The sequence below is a fragment of the Anomaloglossus baeobatrachus genome, chromosome 9 (assembly GCF_048569485.1).
Source record: "Anomaloglossus baeobatrachus isolate aAnoBae1 chromosome 9, aAnoBae1.hap1, whole genome shotgun sequence".
Lineage (NCBI taxonomy): Eukaryota > Metazoa > Chordata > Amphibia > Anura > Aromobatidae > Anomaloglossus > Anomaloglossus baeobatrachus.
The window spans coordinates 143,199,555-143,216,225 of record NC_134361.1 but is presented as its reverse complement, the minus strand read 5'-3'; the positions used below and the strand labels follow the sequence as shown (position 1 = coordinate 143,216,225).

The 16,671-nt window shown below is 48.4% G+C and overlaps 1 non-coding gene and 1 pseudogene across 1 annotated transcript; both read left to right on the top strand.

Annotated features, from left to right (window-relative positions):
- Positions 1 to 932: 932 nt before the first annotated feature.
- Positions 933 to 1,139, top strand: LOC142253547 (U2 spliceosomal RNA; annotated as a pseudogene).
- Positions 1,140 to 2,589: 1,450 nt separating this feature from the next.
- LOC142253351 (U2 spliceosomal RNA) lies at positions 2,590 to 2,787 on the top strand. The gene has a single exon (XR_012726650.1). It is a non-coding gene; the product is annotated as a U2 spliceosomal RNA (small nuclear RNA).
- The last annotated feature ends 13,884 nt before the right edge of the window (positions 2,788 to 16,671 follow it).

Below are 16,671 nucleotides of genomic sequence, written 5' to 3'. Positions count from 1 at the left end.
TCCCCTACAACTGGATGACGCCATGGTTCTACGGACATGTTGTTCGGTTTGTGAGGGAACACCAACTGGAGGGACTCAAGCCTGATTTGTGGAAGCCAAAGACTATCCACAAACTCATCAGAGCCAAGGACAAAATGGAGAACATTCCAGGACTTCATCACGACACACTGGAGACTGTTTGGACCAACGTGTCGTCGGCTGGATTAACCAACGGGCACAAGGACTTGTCATGGATGGCGATACAGGGCGGACTGCCCGTCCGGTCATTCATGCACGCCCGGAACCTGTGCAGAACCCGGTACTGCCCAAGGTGCCCCTTCGTGGAGGAAACATCGCTGCACGCCTTTTGGGACTGCCGTTTTGCACAGCGCCTGTTAGTTGCCCTGGAGGATGACCTGAGGAACTCCGTCCCCAGAGGGAGCCTATCGTACCATTCCGTACTTTATGGACTCTTCCCTGGGACTCACACCGTTGGAGCCATCCAGGAGGCTTGGCGCCTTATGAACTGCTTTAAGGACGCTAATTGGGTCGCCAGAAACCGGTTCATCTTGAAGAGGGAGAGGACGTCTATCCAGGATTGCCACAGGCTGATCCACAGCCTGCTCAGAGACTATTCCATTATGGACAGTCCGGACGACAGCGCCGAGGAGGAGGTTTAAACCTCTTCCACGCCCCCTCCCCCCTTTTACCGTTTATGTGCGTCTTTCAATAAAGCTTCGGGCCTGTGATTTCCCTACCCTATCCCCTTTTTCCCTACCCCCATCCCCCAATCGCCGGTTCATCGTTATTTATTGTCTAACTTTTTCTTTCCGCTTGAATGTTATGGATAGCATAGGAGCGTGATGTATAGTTTAGTGCGTCGTACTCTACTGCTATGTAAGAATTATTGTATATTTCTGTGTGTACGGGGCTGCGGCACTGTACATGGTTTGTTACTTTTTTTTGAGAAGTGCATGATAATAAAGATGCTGTTAAATAAAAAAAAATCTGTTCTTATCAGTTTAATATCTGATACGTCCCCTATCTGGGGACCATATTTTAAATGGATTTTTAGAACAGGGAGATGGAAAAAGAGCTTGCTCTGTCCACTCCACGGATTGACCTGGTATTGCAGTACCTTCAGGACAGGTGTACCCCTTCTTAACCCAGTTTCCAAAAGCAGAACTCAATTCACCTAATTCAAATGAGCCCAATTAATGAATTGAAAGAAAGCAAACAACTTTATATGCACCTCAAGGGCTTTCTACGGGTAAGGATGGCAAAGGGTGGCAGTGACGGAAAGTCAGGCAGCCTTTCCTGTCCGTCTTTTTTTATCATGAATTGGAAAGACTGCAAGGGGGAGGGGAGGTGCTTGTGCCCAAAAGGAGGAGTTATTCAGATTCATTGCAGTGGGCGGCGGCTGCAAAACGCACTATTCTTCTTGTTTTTGCTTTGCAAAACAGCCTTTTCAAGGGTTGGCTTGGGTATCAAAATGTCTTCTGTAGGCATGGGTTTGTCTCCCTCTCCCTAAGATGTGTCCGGCATAGGCCAGGGTGCCACTCAAGGCCGAAACCAATTCTGGTTATCGCTTCTTGACCTTTTGGTTAAGATCAAGTGTAGTTTCGGAGGATGCTACCTTGGTCGTTGCTGAAAGGTGCCTGGGATTGCACGACTGCTGGCCTTGGGGGAGTGTGTGCGCCGTCTGGTGACACATAGCCCTCTTGTGCCTGGATGGTTCCCAGGCAACGGGAGGTGATCACCTTTGTTATTTTGAAGTTCTACCGATGAACAGAAAAAAAAAAAAAAAAATCATTCGAAGAGGTGGTTTAAGCTCCAGGCCACCTTAGTACAATGATGCCATGCACACTGGAAGGTTGCGTTTGCTAGTTTTCTGGGTGGATAGTATATTCATCTAGAGGAAACCATAGCCCTACCAGGATCGAGGCTATTAGACTGAGTAAGTGTGGGGGCTATGGTGCAATGTGCCCCAGTACTGACGACCCTGGAGTGAGTCTGAGCTTGCTGGCTTGGGACCCCGGCGAGCCTTGGGCTCTGTAGCATGCCGTACCTTGCCTTTTCATACTTTCTGAGCATATTGCTCTATCCCGGCCTTCTGACTAGGAAGGGAAATTTTTATAATCCTGGTCGGAGGTCCGTTCAGCTTTGGGCTGAGAAACCAATACCTGGTTGAAGGTCCGGGTCAGCTTCGGCTGAGAAAACAACACCGGGTTGGAGGTCTGGGTCAGCTTCGGCTGAGAAACCAACACCCGGTTGGAGGTCTGGGTCAGCTTCGGCTGAGAAACCAACACCCGGTTGGAGGTCCGGTTAGCCTTGGGCTGAGAAACCAACACCGGTTGACGGTCCGTGCAGTTTCGGCTGCGAAACCAACAACTAGTAGCTCTCTATTCCACTTGGGTAAGATGCCTGGGTGGACGATGGGAGCAACGACAAGGCTCAACCAGGCTTCGGCTTGGGGGAGCACCGAAGATCCCTGACCCTTGCTGTGGCCTTCTGGCTCGGAGGGACGGGGTTGATTTTTGGGGACCCTCTCCTCACGGAGGGGTCCACACGAATCCTAGCCTTTGCACTGTTTTTGGTGTGACTTCGGTCATGCATTTTTTGCGGTGCTTTGGAAAGCTTCATTAAATCAAATAATCTGTTCTTATCAGTTTAATATCTGATACGTCCCCTATCTGGGGACCATATATTAAATGGATTTTTAGAACAGGGAGATGGAAAAAGAGCTTGCTCTGTCCACTCCTCGCATTGACCTGGTATTGCAGTACCTCCACGACCGGTGCACCCCTTCTTAACCCAGTTTCCAAAAGCAGAACTCAATTCACCTGATTCAAATGAGCCCGATTAATGAATTGAAAGAAAGCAAACAACTTCATATGCACCTCGATTTGGCCAAATCACTTTTCACACTTTCACCCTTTTTTTATCTTTCACACCTTTTACTTGCTTTAGTCATCCAAAAGCTGCACCAAATAGCAAACTCATCACCACTCAACTTGACCAACTCTGCTATGTTACGTGCAGTATCTTGTTCTCAGTCTTATCTAGATCATTTGCAATTGAATGGAATAGATCCCTTTTGGACAAAGTGGATTCAGCTTCTGCTGCAGTGACCGCAGGTGTGAGAAGATCTAGAATTGGCATTAGGTGCTATCTCTCCGCTTCCACTCCAATTAAAGTTACCTGTTTATTCCTACCATGCATTGTTTTTTGGTGTTTTCTTTGAGCAATGATGATGTCTTTAGTGATCTGTTAGCTTTCTCTCCTGGAGGAAGAGTTTGCTTGCTCTGGGACTTTCAAAAAGAGAGGTCATGATAGACATTTAGCTTCTGAGCCCAATTGGGGACAGTCATGGGTGATGAATGTTTTGCAACCTGCTGCGAAGCCTGATACCGCAATATAAGTAACGTCAAATACTAAGAATAGGCGGCCTATGAAAGAATTAGTACTTTCATTAAGCATACTTAATTGGCTAATTGGGAATAGACAAACTGTAAAAAGCCCTCTCGGAAAGCCCCTCTCTAACCTTTGTTAGTATGCTTTTCTGTAGTATGCCTGTTGACTTGTTTTCTGTTTGAACAGTGCACAACATGAAGAGACGGAACACTGGCTTGTCACAATGCCCCCGCTGACATCACAATAGCACTGCTGCCTAGAAAGCCAGCTGCGCAGCAGTAGTTGCTCTTTGGGTGGGATGTTGGGGGTAGGGGAAGGAGGGGGCAAACACTTTTCTTCGCGGGTGGTAGGGGGATGACAGGGGAAGGGATGCGGGTGGTGGGAGGGGTGCAGAGGGCAGGAACTGGGGGCTGGGAGGGGAAGGGAAAAGATTAGGGTTTGGCGATAGTGGAAGGGCTTTCTACGGGTAAGGATGGCAAAGGGTGGCAGTGACGGAAAGTCAGGCAGCCTGTCCTGTCCTGTCCGTCTTTTTGTATCATGAATTGGAAAGACTGCAAGAGGGAGGGGAGGTGCTTGTGCTCAAAAGGAGGAGTTATTCAGATTCATTGCAGTGGGCGGCGGCTGAAAAACGCATCATTCTTCTTGTTTTTGCTCTGCAAAACAGCTTTTTCAAGGGTTGGCTTAAGTGACAAAATGTCTTCTGTAGGCGTGGGTTTCTCTCCCTCTCCCTAAGATGTGTCCGGCATAGGCCAGGGTGCCACTCAAGGCCGAAACCAATTTGGGTTATTGCTTCTCGGCCTTTTGGCTGAGATCAGGTGCAGAGCTTTACTGTTTTGTATCTGTTTTTGGCTGGAAGGTGCTCGGGTACTTGGCTCTTTGGTCTGGGGGGATTGTTTCATCTCACGGTGGGACTTCACCCCCCTGTTGCTATTAGGGAGCCGGACTAGTACCTGAGCAACGAGGAGTGATCCCCGGTGAAAGGCCGAACCCATCTTGGACGGTAAGTCTTTATGCCCGAGTGCTATGCCTTGCACTTATGTGAACTTCACTGGCTCTAGCCAGCTTAAGAATTCCTTTAAAATTGTACTCCCTGGGACCAATGTGGGTTTTGACAACCCTGGGGCCTTCTTCACACAGATCCTGCAGGGTCTGTTGGGCGTGACAAGGAGTGAAGTGTACTGCCTGCAGGAGAGGAGGCAGAACACATACATCCTGACGTTGGATTCCCGAGCGGCTTGTCGGACATTCCATGACCTTGTCAGAATCCACAGCAACCCTCCGCTGCTGGATGACGTGGTCTGTACATGTTTGTACGGTGGTGATGAGGTGACCCTGGTGGTGTACATGCACAGTCCGTTTGTCCCTGAGGATGACATTGTTATTCTTGTGGCGATACTGTGTATCGGTACGATCCACAGGGAAAGTTATGGACAAGAGTGGTCTCTGGTGCGGAAAGAGACGCTTCAACCCTGATCCGCACGGGGTGGAGGGTTTCATGCACCCTCCATCCTTGGTGGTGATCGGAAAAGAGCACGGTTACCTGTTCTTCAACGGGCAGGTAAACCAATGTAGGAACTGTGGCGACACAGGACATATGCAGAGGGAGTGTGGCAAAGAAAAGATGGTTCGGTGCCACAATTGTGGCAATTGGGGACACACGTCCAGAGACTGTAAAAAAGAGAAGACCTGCAGTGGCTGTGGTGGAAGTACCCATCTTTTCAGCAACTGTCCGATGCGACCAAAACCAGAGAGAGGCTCCCGTATGACTGCGGCTAGTTCCGCAGAAGTGCCTACTGCTGCCGGTATGGCCAAATCGAAGGCTTCCGATTGCTCCTACTCGGACGTAACTGTGGGTCGGAAACAGTCTCTTCCATCTGTTGCACTCCCTGTAAACCTGTTGCGTGACCCTGCGATTGTCTATGCGGCCGTCTGTGAACCCACTTCTGCAGGAGCCCAGGTTTTGACTGGTGAGGAGTCGGGTGACCCTCAGCATAGGACTGAGGAAGGGCCCAAGGGCCAGAGAAAAAAGAAAAAACAAAAATCTGGAGCACTTGACCCAGGTAATGGGGGCAATGCTAGCGGTGTGGCGGAGGTTTCTTTTACAGTTGTTCCATAGACCCCGATGTCTTCCTTGGAGCCTTCTGGAGGATCTGGTGAGGCTGTGGCAGACTACCCTGATGACTGCTCGGTGAGGGACCGATTGGATGACCAGCCAGATGACTTCCTTGGTGCCCGTCCTGATGACTGCCTCTCGGAGGGTCCTGAGGCCTCCCGTGATGACAGTCCTGGTGATGTACATGATGACAACCATGATGCCACGCGTTCTGATGACCATCCTGATGAGGATTGCCCTGCCGTTCTTTCCAGTCAAGTGGTGGCATCCCCTGATGACCTGGTTGGCCAAGTTGGAATTCTACCCCCGGAGGTACGGGAGGAGGAGTCCCAGATGAATGTCAGTGCCTGCAAAAAGCGCGGTCGGGAAGGTGACTCTGAGGATCGCTTATCGAAGCTCTATTTTTGTGAGGTATTATCCCCACCCAGTGACCCTGAGGGTGGTGTGTTGTATGAAGCGTCCGATAGTGATACCAGTACCTTGGACACTGTTTCTTCTCCTACATCGGCTGCCCGTCTCATTGAGATTGAGGTGGAAAGTGTGGAGTTAAAAAAGGAACATTAATATGGCGGACATTCATATTGCTTCTTTAAATGTGAGAAGCCTGAAGAGCCCAGTGAGGAGAGCGGCTCTTTTTGCTTGGCTACTGACATTTTGCTGACATGTCAGCTTTGACATTTTCTTTCTACAAGAATGTGGAATTGAGCATGAACTCTCTTACCCCGAGCTGAAAAAGGACTGGTCTGCAGGACCCTCTGTGTGGTTGGGGTCCTGTGACAATAAGTCAGCTGGGGTGGGAATCCTGTTCAAGGGACATAATGTGGATATATTGTCAATAACTGAAATTGTTCCAGGTCGTGCTCTTTTTTTTTTCTTTTAACGCACACAGTTTTTAATGGTTTTAAATGTGATTTTATGAATATTTATGCTTCCCCTGAAAAAAATGACCGTTCCTCCCTTTTCAGCAATCTTCCCCTATTTTTAACAGGTTATTCCGCTATGGTCTTGGGGGAGATTTTAACTGTGTTATGATGGGGGGGGGAGGGGAGTGGAGGAGGTATTTCTTGCAATATTGACAAAACTTCTAGTCAAATTCAACACATTTTAACTGATTTTAAACTGTTTGATGCTTGGAGGAGGAGCCACCCGACCGACCCTGGTTTCACGTGGAGTGGGGGGGGGGGTATCCTCTCGTATAGATTTTATTTTCCCTTCCACAGGAGTTTTTAAGTTGAAAGCAGCCGGCCTGATGGACAACATATTTTCTGACCACAAGCTCTTACACACCACCCTGATGTACCCAGGTGAGGTAAGAACTGGGAAAAGTGTTTGGAGATTAAATGTAACACTTTTGCAGGATGAAAAAATCAGGGCTGATTTTATTGATAAATATAAAACTTGGAGGAAGTGCAAACACCCTGACCAAACCATGGTGGGGTGGTGGGCGTGTGTTAAAGTCAGAATAAATGATTTCTTTATAAAAAAAATGGGGAAAAAGAAAGCCCAGGAAAAAAGGAAACGTTTTAAGGATTTTAATATTCGTCTGCAAACTCTCCATAGGTTAAAAGGATGGGGTGTACCTGAGGTTGAGAACGATATAGCCAAACTTAAGATGGAGATTCAGAAATACCTTGAACAGAAAGGAAAGGAGATTATTTTTAGTGCCCGGGTAAAACATTTGGAGGAGGGGGAGACTTGTTCAAGGTATTTTTTTAAAAAAGTGGGAGAGCGTAAACACATAATTGAGGAATTAGAGGGCCAATCCTCCACAAGTGCTATTTTAAATGAGGCTTTTAATTTTTATTCTGATCTTTTTAACCTTAAAAATATTGATGATTTTACTCTTGCTGATAATCTTAATTTTTTATCCCAGGTTTTAAGTAAAAATGACCAGGTTTTTTTATGTGCTGAAATTAACCAGGAGGAGATCGAGGAGGCCCTGAAGGGCTTTCAGAAAGGTAAAGCCCCGGGGTCGGACGGTCTCCCCATTGAGTTTTATTTAACTTTCTGGGATTTTATCAAAGCCGATATTTTACAAGTTTTTAGTGAAGTTTTTAAGGTTAATTTATTGCCTCATTCTTGGAGAAATAGCATTATCACTTTAATTTATAAAAAGGGTGATAAAACTAAACTGGAGAACTGGAGAATAATATCCCTGTTGAAAACCGATTATAAAATCATAGCCAGGGTGATTGCCATACGGATGAAAACAGTCATTAAAAGTATAATTCACCCAAATCAGGTATGCGGCATCCCAGGGAGGTCCATATGGGAACATCTTAACTTAATACGGGATATCATATGGTACCAGAAGGAATGCAAACAGCCGCTGGCAATCTTATCTTTAGATTTCCAAAAGGCTTTTGACAGGGTCTCCCATTTTTACCTTTTTAAAGTAATGGAGAGAATGGGTTTCCCCATGGTTTTTATAGAAAAAATAGGACTTTTATACAAAGAATCTTTTCCCCAGGTTTTAATTAATGTTTTTTTTACACAGGAAGTGGCTTTGCTGTCTGGGGTGAAACAGGGGTGCCCCATGTCCCCCCTTCTTTTTATATGCGCCATTGAGCCCCTCTTGTGTCGTTTACGGGATGATAAAGTTATTAGAGGGGTCCCCATCCCAGGGGGGGAGGACAGCAGGTCAAGGCCCTAGCTTATATGGACGATGTTTCACTATATTGTACGAACACGGCTGCTGTTAACAGAGCAATCCTGGACACAGAAATTTTTAGCTTAGGCTCTGGTTTTAAACTCAATGTGAATAAATGTGATTGCATGACGGTGGGACAATGGGAGCCAGACCCCCCAAAAATCCCAGTACAAACAGAAGGCATTAAAATATTGGGGGTCCTATTTAATGCAGAAAATGACGGTCAAAAAACGGGGACTCTGTACTTGGTAAAATAGATCAGAAAATTTCTTTGTGGCAACTACGGAAATTGTCAATGGAAGGGAAGATCCTAGTAATTAAAATGGTTTTGCTTCCAAATATTTTATATGCTACCATGGTTTTCCCTCCAAATTCCCTCTACATGAAAAGACTGCAAAAGCCCCTATTTTACTTTTTATGGGGGTCAAAAATGGAGAAGCTGAGGAGGGTGGTGGTCTGTAAAAGTAAAAGAAATGGTGGTAAGGGCCTCCCAGACCTACGACTGTTTATTGTTATTAAGTTTTTTGTATTCTGTTACAAGTGTATTAAGATGGAAGGGGCTTTCTCATGTTTTCTCCATTATTGCACAGGGTTCCTCTTTAGGAAGTTGCAGATTGAAATGCAATCTAACTGTCCTTTTCTGTTATCTCCCCCGAAACAATATGAAGTTTTAACCAAAGTAATTGATGAATATGACTTAACTAATGTTGACCCGCAGGTCCTCTCAGACCAAAAAAAGCTCACGTTTGTCTGCAAGGGACAGGAGGTAATGGAAGATGTGGCTAATTTCTCTGTCTCCAGGTGCCAGTTAATTTGGAATAATGTAGCATGTCCTGCCCTGGGGAACACACAAAAGGACCTCGCTTGGCAGATAGTCCATCAGTGTCTGCCCACCAGGGCCTTTCAACATCATAGAGGGTTGGTGGCGAGCGCCAGGTGCCCCAGGGACAGGTGTGCACAGGAGGAGACCGTATTTCACCTGTTTTGGTACTGTCCCTTTGCACAAGGCCTATGGCAAACAGTGGGCACTCTGTTGAAATGGGTGTGTGGTCTGAGAGTTTTGAATTGTGATGTAAGTTTATACGGTTTTATTGAATGTCCCACTGTGGGGCCCCGAGGTTCGGTGTCGGTGCAGCGGTGCATTACCTTCAGGGACTCCACGCGGCTGGATCTTGTCACAGGTAGGAAATCCTCTATTTTGATTGTCGTGACGCCACTCTCAGAATTGCGGTCAGTGGAGACCGCCACTGCAGGTTAGCGGTGCCTGGGGCTGATGGTAGGTGCAGTCAGTTGTAATAGCCTCCTGAGAGTGAGGCATGCCCCAGGGTCCCAAATAGGTGTGTGGAACTACAAGTCGCAGAATGACTCACACGCACAAGCAGGATGTCTTTCAGGGGTTTTTACTCACTGATGGTGGCAGGGTGAGTAACCCGGGCGTAGCTGGGATGAACCAGGCTGGAACCAGGTGTCCTTCAGGCTGACTGGTGAGGGTGGCTACCAACTCGCCTTCCTTAGCCCGTTGTGTTTTGGGGTAACCCCTGCTTGAAGCCCTGCTGGGGTCGCCCAGGGAAGTTGCTGGTGCCTCTCTCCCCTTCTTTTTGGCCCGTTTGCTTGTAGCCTGGACCAGGTCACTCCGGCTGCTTGCCTCCTGTGAGCTATGGGCCCTCACTTTGGCTACGTGGCTGCGGACTCTGTGGTGTTGTCTTGGGGGTGTAAAGTGCCCCCTCATGCAGGTTTGGCAAAGGACAGGTGGATCTATCCCTGCACCGGGACCTGTACCCGTTTGGGCCTGGTATCTCCCTGACAGTCTCCTTACTCTCCACTCCGTTGCTCTCTCTTTAGTCGTGGGTGGATTTCGGGCAGCACTACCAGGTGACCATTCTCCCCCGTCGGTAGTCACTGCGCGTACGTTGTCAGAATTGTGTAGAGCTACAGGGTCTGCTTCTGCCCTCCCTGAACTTCACCACTCAACTGTCCTCGGCTCACTCTTCCCTCCTCTCCTGTTCTTGCCTACGTCACCTAGCAACCAGGCTCTCTACCACACCCCTCGAGTGGAGATGGAGGCTTCGCCCCCTCCTGGGATCCCCAGGGGTCCTCTCAAAGGTAAATGTGTGAGACCTGATCACTATGCGCCTGTGTAGTCACACCTCGGTCAGCCTTCTGGATTACCTGTTTTTGTACTGTCCCCAGCATGGGTGCAGTACTCAGTGGTGCCTGACCAGGTCAGGGGCGCCACATTCCCCCTTAGTTATCACCAGCACGTCCTCGGGCTGCAAGACAACACTTTAAAATGCGTAAAACAGTAAAACATGGTAAAACGTTTTAAAACCATCAGGTACCATACATCACCACCCTCCACCCACAAGTCCGTTAACCCACCCTAAACCCTCTCAGGCGGCAGGTCACCGGTTTCTTTTGGTAACCAGGTCTGGGCCATCAGCTTCCCCAGACCTTTCTTCCCATCTGCCTCTCCCGTTGGCCGCGCCTTCAGCCACTTCTGGCAGGATGTAGAGGCGGCTTTCATGGTCTGGTGGTTTCAGGGTATACCTGGCCTGGTGGAGCCGCGCCTTCAGCCTCTTCTGGCAGGATGTAGAGGCGGCCTCCACAGTTGGTGCTGACCAGGTACCCTCTTTGTGGTGGAGAGCCAGGCCCCATAAACAGGCGTGCTCCCTGGTAGTGGTTGTACCTCTGGGGTAACTATAAACACTGCGAGAGTTTGTGGCTATAGCCAGTTCATAGCCTTAAGGTTCATGGGTTAAAGTGCAAAAGGGTTTCTCACACAAGTTCATGTGGGCACGTGCTTAAACTTGAACGTTGCAAAACTTTTCAAACTGCTGTAGTTTTCTTTACTTTTCTCTACTCCATTCCACCAGGGCTTTTGCCTATTGGGCTTTGGCACCTGACATTTTCTATGTTTCTGTCGTCTGTTTCTTTTTCTGTATCTTCATCTTCTGTTGTTGAGATAGCAGGTTTACTGTAGGGATTTCTGGGGCAGGGTGTGACATCTAGTGCGTACCATCCGCGTTCTCCTTGGTGCTTTGTGAATTCTACTGAGTCTCCTATCTGTAGGTTTCTTCCTGGATGTCCTCTAGGTAAATGTGCTCTCACATCTCTTCTGTTCACAAAGATGCCCTATTTTACACCAGGTGCTACTATAAAGCCATATCCAGACCTTAGACTGAAGTCTTCTACAACTCCTCGACAAAGTGGGCCTCTGACCTGCGATTTGGCCCTTCTCAAGGACCGCTTTTCCTCTAAGTCTCTGGCCGTGACCTCGTCCTTCTCCTCGGGGGACTGCTGTGCAGGTGGATCCCTTGTCCTGCTGCGGCGCCGTGTCCTGCGGGCTGGGTCCTGCCTGGCTGCCATCTCACTGCTTGCAGGCTCCCAGGTGAGGTATCTGGACAAATCTTCCTCAGCGGAGGATGTCGGGCTCTCTTCATCCCAGCGGGAGTACGGCAGCATCTCTGGCTCTTGGACTGGTGCTGCATCCACTGCTGATGGCTCTGGGGTCAGCTTCTCAGCTTCCTGGCCTCCCCTCCCCCTTAGTTCTTCTGGGCACTTCTCTCGTGGCAGCGCTAGGGATGGATTTTCATCAGCAGGCCAGGGCGGGGGACCCTTTGACATGAATGTTGCAGGAGTCTTCCTGTGAGTATGCGGAGGGAGCAGATACCGGTCCACCATCTCCTTTGGGAAGTGGGCCTCCAGATCAGCCTTCAGCTTCCAGTATTCGGGGTCCTCCCCCAGCAGGGACTTCCTAGCAGGGACTTCCTTGGGCTGGGGAGCGGTGTCTGCTCTGACCTGGCAGGCCGGGGTAAATAATTGTACAGTCTTGTCTTGGCGGGCCGAGCCTGGCGTGGCAGCGGCCTGGTCTTGGCGGGCCGAGCCTGGCGTGGCAGCGGCCTGGTCTTGGCGGGCCGAGCAGGGCATCGCTGCGGCGGCCTGGATTGGCGTCGCAGCTGCGATGGGATCTGTGCGGGCCGGGCTGGGCGCTTCTGCGGCCTGGATTGGCGTCGCAGCTGCAGCCGGTCCTTGGCGGGCCGGGCCGGGCTGGGCATCGTTGCGGCGGCCTGGGCTCGGCGGGCCGCGCCTGGCGTGGCGGCGGCCTGGGTTGGAGTCGCTGCCGGGACCGGATCTTGGCGGGCCGGGCAGGGCATCGCTGCGGCGGCCTGAATTGGTGTCGCAGCTGCGATGGGATCGGTGCAGGCCGGGCTGGGCATCGCCCCTGCAGCCTGGATTGGCGTCGCAGCTGCGATGGAATCGGTGCAGGCCGGGCTGGGCATCGCCCCTGCGGCCTGGATTGGCGTCGCAGCTGCAGCCGGTCCTTGGCGGGCCGCACCTGCGGCGTGGAGGAGGGTCGTGGTGGCAGCCGGATCTTTGCGGGCCGGGCTGGGCATCGTTGCGGCGGCCTGGGCTCGGCGGGCCGCACCTGGCGTGGCTGCGGCCTGATTCAGCGTCGCCGCGCCGGGCATCTCCCCAGGGACCGCGGGCATGGCAGCAGGGGTCGGGGCACTCGCGCTGACAGGGGCAACACAGGACTCACCCATCGGTAACATCATCGGGGTCTGAGTCGTCGCCGCTCGGTCTGGCACTCGTCGTGCGGTTCCCCTCTCATAGGCCTGAACCGCTGCAGCCATCTCCAGAAGCTCCGTACGTCCCTCGCTGATCTGCCATACGACCCTGGCCTCCAGTTGGTCGCAAAACTGGGCAAGTTCCCGATACCACCAGGCAGCGGAGCCTGGTTCTGGGTCTCTGCGTTCAGACGCCATTTCCTCTGCGTCTCCTTCTTCTAGTAGCAGGCTTCTGGCTCCCTTTCTTTCCCGACGTCTCTGAACGCCTCCGCTCTCATCACTTGCGAGGCCAGGACCCTCCAGGGGATCTCTGGGTAGCCACACCTCTTCGTGGGCGGTAACTTCTCCCAGCGCGGGCTGCTGTTGTTTTTCAGCGCGCTTTTCATGGTGTCAATATGGCGGCGCTTCCAATTTTCCAAGCGGACCGCCCAGGCACATGGTCACCTTTCTGAACAGGTCTAGTCCTTATCCTGTTCGTGATGCCAGATGTGTGGGGCCCCGAGGTTCGGTGTCGGTGCAGCCTTCAGGGACTCCACGCGGCTGGATCTTGTCACAGGTAGGAAATCCTCTATTTTGATTGTCATAGTATCATCATAGTATCATAGTTTTTAAGGTTGAAGGGAGACTCTAAGTCCATCTAGTTCAACCCGTAGCCTAACATGTTGATCCAGAGGAAGGCAAAAAAACCCCAATGTGGCAAACAAGTTCCAATGGGGAAAAAATTTCCTTCCTGACTCCACATCCGGCAATCAGACTAGTTCCCTGGATCAATACCCTGTCATAAAATCTAATATACATAACTGGTAATATTACATTTTTCAAGAAAGGCATCCAGGCTCTGCTTAAATGTTAGTAGTGAATCACTCATTACAACATCATGCGGCAGAGAGTTCCATAGTCTCACTGCTCGTACAGTAAAGAATCCTCGTCTGTGATTATGATTAAACCTTCTTTCCTCAAGACGTAGCGGATGCCCCCGTGTTCCAGTCGCAGGCCTAGGTGTAAAAAGATCTTTGGAAAGGTCTCTGTACTGTCCCCTCATATATTTATACATTGTGATTAGATCTCCCCTAAGCCTTCGTTTTTCCAGACTAAATAACCCCAAGTTTAATAATCTGTCTTGGTATTGCAGCCCACCCATTCCTCTAATAATCTTGGTCGCTCTTCTCTGCACCCTCTCCAGTTCAGCTATGTCCTTCTTATATATCGGTGACCAGAATTGTACACAGTATTCTAAGTGCGGTCGCACTAGTGACTTGTACAGAGGTAGAAGTATATTTTTTTCATGAACACTTATACCTCTTTTAATACATCCCATTATTTTATTAGCCCTGGCAGCAGCTGCCTGACACTGTCCACTAAAGTGAAGTTTACCATCCACCCATACACCCAAGTCTTTTTCTGTGTCTGTTTTACCCAGTGTTCTACAATTAAGTACATAATCATAAATGTTATTTCCTCTACCCAAGTGCATGACCTTACATTTATCTACATTAAACTTCAATTGCCACTTCTCAGCCCAATCCTCCAATTTACATAAATCTCCCTGTAATATAAAATTATCCTCCTCTGTATTGATTACCCTGCAGAGTTTAGTATCATCTGCAAATATTGAAATTCTACTCCGCATGCCCCCAACAAGGTCATTTATAAATATGTTGAAAAGAAGCGGGCCCAATACTGACCCCTGTGGTACCCCACTATGAACTGAGACCCAGTCCGAGTACGTACCATTAATAACCACCCTTTGTTTCCTATCACTGAGCCAGTTTTTAACCCAGTTACACATATTTTCCCCTATCCCCATTATTCTCATTTTATGTACCAACCTTTTGTGTGGCACCGTATCAAAAGCTTTTGAAAAGTCCATATACACAACATCCACTGCATTTCCCTGGTCCAAGCTTGAACTTACCTCTTCATAGAAGCTGATCAAATTAGTTTGACAGGATCGATCCCTCATAAACCCATGTTGATACTCTGTCATAAGGTTATTTTTCTTGAGATACTCCAGTATAGCATCTCTCAAGAAACCCTCAAGGATTTTACCAACCGTAGAGGTTAAACTTACCGGCCTATAATTTCCTGGCTCAGTTTTTGTCCCCTTTTTGAATATTGGCACCACATTTGCTATGCGCCAGTCCTGCGGTACCGACCCTGTTATTAAGGAATCTGAGAAGATTAAAAATAATGGTCTATCTATCACAGAACTCAATTCCTGTAGTACTCTGGGGTGTATGCCATCCGGGCCCGGAGATTTGTCAACCTTAGTGATTTCGAGGCGGCGGCGTACTTCCTGCTGGGTTAAGCAGGTAATATTCAAGGGTGAATTTATGGCATCACTGGTCATGTCATCTGCCATGGCATTTTCTTGTATAAAAACCGTAGAAAAAAAGTCATTCAGCAGGTTGGCTTTACCCTCATCCCCTTCCACCATTTCACCAAGACTATTTTTAAGGGGGCCAACACTATCGCTTTTCAGTTTTTTACTGTTTATGTAGTTAAAGAATATTTTAGGATTATTTTTACTTTCTCTCGCAATGAGTCTCTCTGTCTCAAACTTAGCTAACTTAATTTGCTTTTTACATATTTTATTTAATTTTCTATAATTATATAATGCCTCATCACTACCTACCCTCTTTAATTCTTTTAAGGCTTTCTGTTTTTCTTTTATTGCTTCCCTTACAGCTCTATTTAGCCATAGGGGTTTCCTCCTATTTCTAGAATGTTTGTTCCCATAGGGTATATTTTCTGCACAAGCCCTATTCAGGATGCTCATAAAAGTCTCCCATTTGCTTTGTGTACTTTTATTACTTAGTACATCATCCCAGTTTATTGCACTAAGATCATCTCTCAACCGTTTAAAATTTGCTTTCCTGAAGTTTAGTGTCCTTGTAGCCCCTCTACTATACATCTTACTAAAGAATACATGAAAACTTATTATTTTGTGATCACTATTCCCCAAGTAACCCCCAACTTGTATATTTGATATGCGGTCTGGCTTATTGGTTAGTACAAGGTCTAGTAGTGCTCCCCCTCTTGTGGGGTCCTGTACCATTTGTGAAAGGTAATTATCTTTCATTGTTATCAAAAATCTATTTCCTTTGCTGGAACTGCAAGTTTCTGTTCCCCAATTTATATCAGGATAGTTAAAGTCCCCCATAATAATTACCTCTCCGAGACTCGCTGCTTTATCAATTTGCTTTATGAGGAGATTCTCTACCTCTTCCATAATATTCGGCGTCTTATAACACACCCCTATCAGTATTTTATTATTCATTCTCCCCCCCCTTATCTCCACCCATAGGGACTCTACATTCTCAGTACCCTCACATATGTTGTCACGCAGGATGGGTTTTAAGGATGATTTTACATATAGACACACACCTCCCCCTCGCTTATTTGTACGGTCATTCCTGAATAGGCTATAACCCTGTAAATTAACAGCCCAGTCATAGCTCTCATCCAGCCATGTCTCTGATATCCCCACTATATCATAATTTTCTTCCAACAATATTAATTCTAATTCCTCCACCTTATTTGTGAGGCTTCGGGCATTAGTGTACATGCACGTTACGTATGACTCTGTACCTATATTCCTGCTTACTGTATTGACTGTCCTAACCCTTCCCCCCGTACAACCCCCAATTTCATTACTTGTGCCCTGGTCACTATCTGCACTACATTCCCCTTCCATAAAGTGAAAACCCTCACCCCCCATTCCTAGTTTAAACACTCCTCCAACCTTCTAGCCATTTTCTGCCCCAGCAGAGCTGCACCCTCCCCATTAAGATGCAGCCCATCCCTAGCATAGAATCTGTAGCCAACTGAAAAGTCGGCCCAATTCTCCAGGAACCCAAAACCCTCTTTCCTACACCAATTCTTGAGCCACCTGTTAACCTCCCTGATCTCTCTTTGCCTCTCTGGTGTGGCTCGTGGCACAGGTA